This window comes from Hydra vulgaris, chromosome 05 (genome assembly GCF_038396675.1).
Source record: "Hydra vulgaris chromosome 05, alternate assembly HydraT2T_AEP".
Lineage (NCBI taxonomy): Eukaryota > Metazoa > Cnidaria > Hydrozoa > Anthoathecata > Hydridae > Hydra > Hydra vulgaris.
Window position 1 is genome coordinate 13,447,393 of NC_088924.1, and position 9,015 is coordinate 13,456,407.

Below are 9,015 nucleotides of genomic sequence, written 5' to 3' on the forward strand. Positions count from 1 at the left end.
GACAAAAGTTACAATTGAAAATAAAACAAGAGCTATTTTAAATATAGCTAATATTGGAAAATTTGTCAGAAGTTTATGTCATTTAAGTACTTATTCACAAAAAAAGGGTTTATTGGTTTTTGCTCAGAACTTTTGATCAAATAATAATGTCCTTCCATTAAGCAGTGTCAGTGTGGAGCGTGAGAATTGCATTGACTGTTCGGATTTGAAAATCAAATAAGTTTTGACAATTTTTTGACAAGGGGAAGGGGAAGGTACCTATGAAAGCAAACTAGAACCTCTCTATCGTAAATAGAAGCATGCTATACGAGTAATTAATTTTAAAAATAAAAAAGAACACACAAAGCCTCTTTTTGAACAGATGTCTTTACTAACATTGTTTGAATTAAATATATATAATGTTCTAAGTCTTATGTATAATAGTAAAATGCAAAAAACTCCTTCAATTTTCTATAGTCTTTATAAACAAAAGCCAGAGTATAAATACCTGTTGCGCACAAATAGTACCCTTTTAGAGCCTTCATGCAAAACTAAGCTTGAGCAATTTAAAATTACTTATCGTGCACCTCATATCTGGAATAAGTTTTTATTTCTTACTCAAAATATTATTAACCTTGAAAACTTAAATGGCTTTAAAAAAACTATTAAAAAGAGTATTTTAAAGTATAAAAATGTACTTACTGATTTTTTCTAAATTTGTTCACTGCTAGCTTCTTATATAAACTTTTATTTTTTAATATACTTTAATATATATTTCAAACATTGCGTTAGCAATAAACGTGGTAATATTAAGAAAAAGTAACGATACATGTTTGTATAATTGTTATCTTACACTTTAATACAATTATAATGTAACAATTTAACGTAAAAATTTTGTAAAATTTTTTGTTTTTCTATACGTATATATTTATATATATATATATATATATATATATATATATATATATATATATATATATATATATATATATATATATATATATATATATATATATATATATATATATATATATATATATATATATATATATATATATATATATATATATATATATATATATATGACAATGTAAAGCGGTTCTTGATGATAAGACCTTTTGGTCTTCTGCAAGTTTCCCGCGTTCTTCTTATAGTTCGTATTACAGAAGTTTGTTTATTATTGAAAAAAAAAAAAAAAAAAAGTCAGAAAAAGTTGACGTCAACAACGTTACGTTTTTTTAATAAATTTAGTTACTTAAAAATAAGGAAAATTAAGCAGCGATTGTAGTCTTGTGTTACACACTCACACAACCTTTAGTATTTTTATGACACAAATTATATTTTTACTTTTTTTAATCATTGTTGTGCTTTAAAAATAACACACATACAGAACTAAATAAGCAATCACAAGATGTTCACTCGTAACACTATTACTGTTTTTCAAAGTTTGTGTTTGTTGGTCTGCTGTGAAAACAAATAAAGATTTATGTAAGTACATAGTCTACATTATATTATTTTTTATACTACATTATATTATTAAGTTTATACTAGGGGTCAGCAACCTGCTACTCGCAAGCCAAATGTTAAAATTTCGTTGTTAAAATGCGGCTCTCTAGCTCCATGCACAAATACTACTATAATATTGAAAACAAGATGTTAGCAGCTATTTAAAAACTGGAAAATATTTATAAATTGTAAACTTTGGCTCTTCCGTCTTAAAAGATTGCTAACCCTGGTTTATACAAATTATCAAATGCGTTATTTTGTTATAATAACAAAATAACGCATTTGATAATTTGTTCTTTCGGTCGTAGAAGTCCTTACGGTCACAGATCACAGCGGGAGAGTGTTAAACAAGGAGCTCACGCCTCCTTAGGGGCCATCCATAAAGGACGTCATGCAAATAGGGGGGGGGAGGGGGTCCAGATTAAAAGGACAAAAAAGAACAAGGGGGAGTAGGGGGTTATCAGAAAAGGACGTCACTTTATATAATTTTTTTTATATAAACATGTGTTTTGATGGAGTTAACGTAAGGGAATGTTATACTTTTATCTATCGTACACACTAAAAAATAAAGGTAGAAATTACTTTATTTTCAAATAAATCATAACTATTATAACTATAAGCATATTAATCGTAATTAGTTATAAATTATTACTGGTTAGTTTTCTTAATATGAATTTAATGAGCTGAATATAATTTTTGCGAAATATTTCAAATTCTTCAGCTTAAACGAATTTAATATGGCACGAAATTTTGGAAATTGTGTGATCCGTTTTTTTTCATAGAATCTTTTGAATTCAATTTTTCGAAAAAAATCTTTTTCAAGATCAACTATTAATTAAAAATAACTGAAACAGTTTTTTTTTATTACTTTAATCAAAAGAGTAATTTTAAGTTTATTCATACTAATAAAAACCACTTTCAGTAATAAAAACTCAGCTTGAGATGGTTTTTACATTCTTATAATGGAAATTGCCAATACTAATCAACACTAATCAATAGGGATGGCCCTTTTACTTACTTTTTTTTTACTTACTCGAGTAAGTTAATTTTTATCAAAAAAGTAAATTACATAAGTAATTTGAAATATTTTATGTAAATTTACATTTCCGTATGAGTAATTTATTTTTTTGAAACGCCTTTTTTTTTTTAAAGTAAGTTTTTTTACTTTCAAAAAAAAGTTATGTAAAAGAAGATTACATCAAAAAGTAATTTACTTTTACGCGAAAAAGTCACGTGAAAAAGCTATTTTACTTTTACATTTAAAAGTTAATTACTTTTGAAAATTACATTACATAATATAAAAGTTCCTCAAACTCTAATTTACATTTACCTATAAAAGAAACTAATTTAAAAAAAATTATATTTATAAAGTAACTTGCATATGAAAGTAAATTACATAAAATTAATATGCTACCAAATGTAAATTAAATTTACAAATAAAATAATATTTTTTAAGTAGGAATTTTTTATTTTAAAAGTAATAACAAATCTTTTAGTAAAAATAAATGACATAAAATAAAATTTAAATTATTTAAGCTTACATTTTATATAAATTGTAAACTAAAAGTAACTTATATAAAGTAAGCAAATAAATTTACTTATATTTTAAGATAACTTTGACATGATCTTGTATAAAAGAAATGCAAAAAAGTAAAACTTTAAGGCACTAACATTTAGTTTGCCGCAACATTCGATTTGCGTGGTTTTAGGTATTTCTTTCCTGTAATGTTTGAAAATATCAATAATAGGTTTCTGCCCATGATTAAAAGCCTCTCTAATTCCGGTCCATGATAGTTTTAACTATTATAACTATTCTCTGAATCAAACCGTCTCAAAAATGTTCACTCTCTGGCCAACAATTCGAAAGGTCTGGAATTTAGACACATTATTTTTGTAAAAATTTTTCGCCACTTTGATACAAAAAAAGTCCACCTGCTCAAGAATATCGTTTGACTCTAAAGGTCTTGGTTTAAACAACTACGGTACTTTTATATGGACATTAAAATTTAGAACTTTTCACGTAAATATCTTTATCTGCGTGTAGTATCAGTGGCCTAGCTACCGCAGGGCCTGTATAAGCAAAACTTACGGTCCCACAAGCAACTAAACCAAGAGCCGTAAAATACACTTTGCTTGGCTGCTGTGTAATATACCTATAATAGAGCTGTAGCGTAAAAACGATTTATAAGTAGATAAAGAAATAAAAATTGTGGTGATTAGAGCCTGGATACAAAAATGCCCTAAAACATTTACCATCCCTACTCCAAATGTGAGGGCAACAAGTTAGTAATTTTTATTATTTTTGTTTTCTTACTCTAAGTTTACATCCTCGCCAAATAAAGTGGTTGTTTCAATCTTTTTCTAAACATTCTTATGTGATAAGCAAGAACACACTTAAGTTTGGTACTTAAGTATGTTTTTGTTTACACCACAACATAGCATAATTTAAAAAAAAATTTAATATGAAATATTATAAAAACTATTTTGACCAAAATTATTGCGTTAACATAATTATATTAATACTACATCTCATAATTTACGTACATAAATTTTGAGATGTAATATTGATGTAATTATTAAAGACATCATTGAGTTATTGGTTATTTGGTTATCCATAAAGTCTTTAAATGAGTTTAATGTGGTTTTTAACAACACATTAAAAGGTTTTTAGTAAACCTCATTTGTACGTAACTATATAATAATATTATTAGTTAAAGAAGAGGCTATTGATTAGTTAACTGTAATTGGCTTGTTGATAAAAGGAACCGTTGCATGTACAAATTGTAAAACTTTTTTACATTTTCCTAAACATTCTAATGTCATATAAACAAGAACATAATTGAGTTTGGCACTTAAGTATGTTTTATTTACCAAAAGTATATTTATTAACCAAAATCATTGGTTTTTCATAATCATAATGTTACATCTCAGAGTTTATGCAAGTAGACATCATTATATTATTGGTTACCATAAAGTCTTTAAATGAGTTTAATATGGCTTTTAACAACACATTTAAAGACCTCATTAGTACGTAGCTATTAATAATACTATTAGTTAAAGATGCTGTTGATTAAGTAATTTTAATAGGTTTGGTAATAAAAAAATACGTCGCATTTTTAAATTATGAAATTTTTTTACATCGCTTTTAATGTGGTATAATACCACGCAATACTTGTATTTAAATCCATTTAAAGTTAAATCTTGTATTTTGTTTAATTTAAATTTTCATGGATAAAATTTTTTTAAACCATTTTATTTATATGTTAAAAAAAAAAGAATTACTCAAAATTTCTGTTATTTACGCAATATTTCTTCTGTTTTAGTATGTTATTTTAGAAAAAGAATCACCATTTTCTAAAATAACATACTAAAACAGGAGAATTTGGTACTTTAGATACATATATTTTAATTTTTTAGAAATATTTTCAAAAAATACAAAACTATAATTGTTAACTAAAATAAGGTTATTAAACTCAAACTTCAGAAAAACATATGTTCGTCAATTTTTAATGACAAGTTTTGAAGTATTGTTGGCAAATATCAAATATTGAGGACCCTTTTTTTGTGTGCGTGTGAGTCTCTAGTTGGCAAAAAACACATACAAACCCCTCCTCAATCAGAGACTTCTTCGGGACGGCTCTGTCAACAACCACGCTGAATAAGAGAAGCGAAAAGCAGCAGCATAACTACAAATATGCCCGGCTCCTTTACGGTAAATTTTTATCACTAACTTATTTCCTCCCGAAAAAAAATTAATATTGAAACAAATAAATCAAAAAAATGTTTTCAAAGCTTTTATGCAAAAAAACTTTTTTTCTAAAAAGTTATAAACCCCAACTTTAAAGAAAAATAAAATATTAGAGAAAGAAAGTAAGGGTACGACCTCCTTCCCCAGGAAACAAATTTAACATGCACGTTCGTCGGTACTACACAAATGCTGTCAAGATAAAGTAAAATCAAAGTACAGCCGGAATGATAAAGTAAAATCAAAAAAAAAAAAAGATTCAAAAAAGTGGAGTTCTCTCCAGTGCTCTGAAAACAATTTCACCTTGTACTTTTATTAAGTTTACACAAATGCTGGAAGGTTTACACATGCATGAATTACCTATAGCTTAGAAATTATGTCCCCTTTCCCCCTTCTTCCCCCGACAAACTTTCATTATGGCCATTAACCTAATTTGCTAAACAAAAAAAAAAGAAATAAAAATCAATGATTACTTAGCAGTCCCTATAAGCAATCATGCGACAGGGAGTCCGTTTCAATACTACTAGTATAGCCGCGTGTTGGCTATATTTGCCAATATATATTATAATAGAAACTACCCTTTACAATATAAGTGAAAAAAAAAATCCTTTCCGATGCCCCACCACAAATATTGCTCACATACATCAGAGTATTAGCTGATGTATTAACCAGAAGTGCCCTCAAACAGGCAATAGATTTGAATACGCTACCTATTTCAAAATTTATTTTAAATCAATATGAGATGACCGTTCTTTGAGAAGGTAAATAATATAACTTACTTTTTACTTACTTACCAAGTAAAGTATGAAATTTCAAAGAAAAAAATTACTTTTATTTGTAAAAGTAAATAACAATTTTTTTCAAATTACTTTTATGTAAGCTGTTTTTGCTAATTACTTACTTTTACACGTAAAAGTAATTTGTTGTTACGATGTAGTTTTATTTTACTTTCTAAAGTAAGTGTTATGTCTTTTAATCATAATAAGTAGAAGTGCCATCCCTACTAATCAATACTATCAAATACTATCAAATGATGCGTCAATATTAGAATGGCAAGAAAAAGACCTTTATGAAACAACTGATGTTTGTAGGGATTAAATTAAAAGTTTAATGAAGCAAAAAAGCAACACGTTTCTTATACTGTTTTCACTTTACTTTTTAAATTAAGCTGAAATGCGCAATAAATTTGTTAAACAGATTTTTTCTTCGAGAATATCAAACAGCAAATATGTCAGACATAAAATTATGTCAAAATATGTCCGTAGAAAATATGTTTGACATATTTTATATCAGTAGAAAATAATTCAGACATAAAATTATGTCAAAATATGTCCATAAAAACATGTCTGACATATTTTATGTCCGAAGAAAATAATTTAGACATAAAATTATGTCAAAATATGTCCATAAAAAATATGTCTGACATATTTTATGTCAGCAGAAAATAATTCAGACATAAAATTATGTCAAAATATGTCCGTAGAAAATATGTCTGACATATTTTATGTCAGCAGAAAATAGTTCAGACATAAAATTATGTCAAAATATGTCGGTAGAAAATATTTGGGACATATTTTATGTCGGCAGAAAATGTCTCAGACATATTTGACAGATAACAACCCTGCTTATAAATATAACCTAATAAAGTATGATTGACGTTTGAGAATACTTTACTTTTCAACAGACCTTATTGCTAACTCAAATTTTAGTTCATCCAGGTTCGCGATTTTATATAAAACACAGGCCTAGAATGTTTTCATTTGCTATTGCGCATGCAAAACTTTTTAAAAAAAATTCAAACGAACTTTAAAAAAATATATATATTTAAACCTTGTGCGCACCTGTAATAAAATATCACACCCCCACAAAATATCACATCCCGCATCGAAAAAACGAAAACGTGAATGCGCTTTCGAGTTACTGTATTTAGAAGTGTTTCAAGTATGTCCGAAACATTCAAGTGCATAAAAAATACATAAAAAATGCAACGAAATTTATAAAAACGAATTAGGACGTGGCCAGAAATAGATTTGTTTACCCTACATTGTTTATGAACTTGAATGTTTCGCACGAAATTGATACGCTTTTAAGTGCAATAACTCGAAAGCGCATTCTCGTTTTCATATTTTCTACGGGGGATGTGATATTTTGGGCGGATGCACAGTGGGCCAAGATTAACATAAAATGGACAAAAAATTGTAACTCCTTTATTTTTAAAGTTGTAAATTAAAATTTTTATCAGTGGCTCTAGTCATTATGAAGATCATTTTTTTTTTTAATATTTTTTTTGCAGATACAGGCACCCTAAACACCCTAATAGAAAAGGGTGTATAGGGCGTTAGGGATTTTAGACATGTTTCTAAAAACAACTTTTAGTTGTTTTTAAAAACAATTTCTCCCAGATTCGAAACATTAATTAAAATGCTTGTCACGTGTTCGACCCTTTTTTATAAACAAAGAAGCATTTATTCATTAGATATTTTATCAGAAATCAGAGTAAAAAAATACAAAATTTAAAATTAAAAAAAAGTTACAATTAAAGTTTAATACAATCTTTGCAAAGTTCAAGTTCTTTAATACATCTCGAACCACTTCTTAGAGAGCTAATAATTGGATCTGAACTGCACAATAATATTCGCATAATATCTTAATTTGTGAGTTTTCTTGAATATTTTTTCGTATAGTGTTCTCTATAATTTTTAACGTCTTTATTTCGACATTCCTCAGAAGCAGGGTTGTGGAGTCGGAGTCGTGGAGTCGGAGCTCATTTTGGCTGGAGTGGGAGTCGCAGTCGGAAAAATTATACCAATTCCAACTCCAGCTTAAAAAAAAATCTTTTAAAGTTTCATAACTTTCATATGGTTTTTATATATGTTAGTCATTAAAATATTTTATGTTCTGTCAGTCTAAAGCTTAAGGTATCAAACTCTAGCCCTCAAATTGTTACAAAAATTTAAGTCCCAGCTTGCTCTGATAGTTGTAGGATATCCAGACATAATGGGAATAGTAGTAATAGTTTTTAACAATTGTAGGGCTAGGAGTTTGATATGTTAATTTAAGGCCTTTAAAACAATGATAAGCAACAGGGTGTTTTGCTGCTTATTACTGAGAATCATAAACCACCTCCCCTGTGCTCTCCTCCACCATCTTTTATACTAAATAACTTCATGTTAAACTTCAAAGTTAAACGTGTCAACATCTAGCAGAAAAAAGCTGTTTCACAGAACAGAATAACTGTACGTATTCCATTAACTTTGCATTATTCTTTTGTAAAGTGATAGTACATGAGAAATGACCACTATAGTACTTGTATTTGGCTTTGTTTTCTTTTTTACTTTGATTATTACTGCACTCACAGAAAGAGGATAAGCTCCTATATATATTTTCCTTATTCACAATAATATAGCCTGCGGATCAAGTAGAACATTGTAAAGAAGTGCTGCTTTTTATGGTTGTGAATTTAGCACATGTGCTCAGCTGTAAACCTCTTATGTAGATGTGCAAAAAGTGCATCGTACTTTTAAACGCCAAAGGGGTTATTTATCAAACTTGTGTAAAGTAGAAGTTGCCCAGTTACTCCAGGCAACTGGACTCCAGCTTTCATTTCACTTCACAGTTTATTTCGAAAATGAAATGTGTAATCTGATAGGTTGCTAGGGGCAACTAAGTCAATTGACTATGGCTCAGTTAGTTAAGCATAGGGGCAAGCTGGGCAACTAAAATATCTCACAAACTACGCTTCAAATTACAAAACATCTTATGGACGAAAGATATGTATATATAAT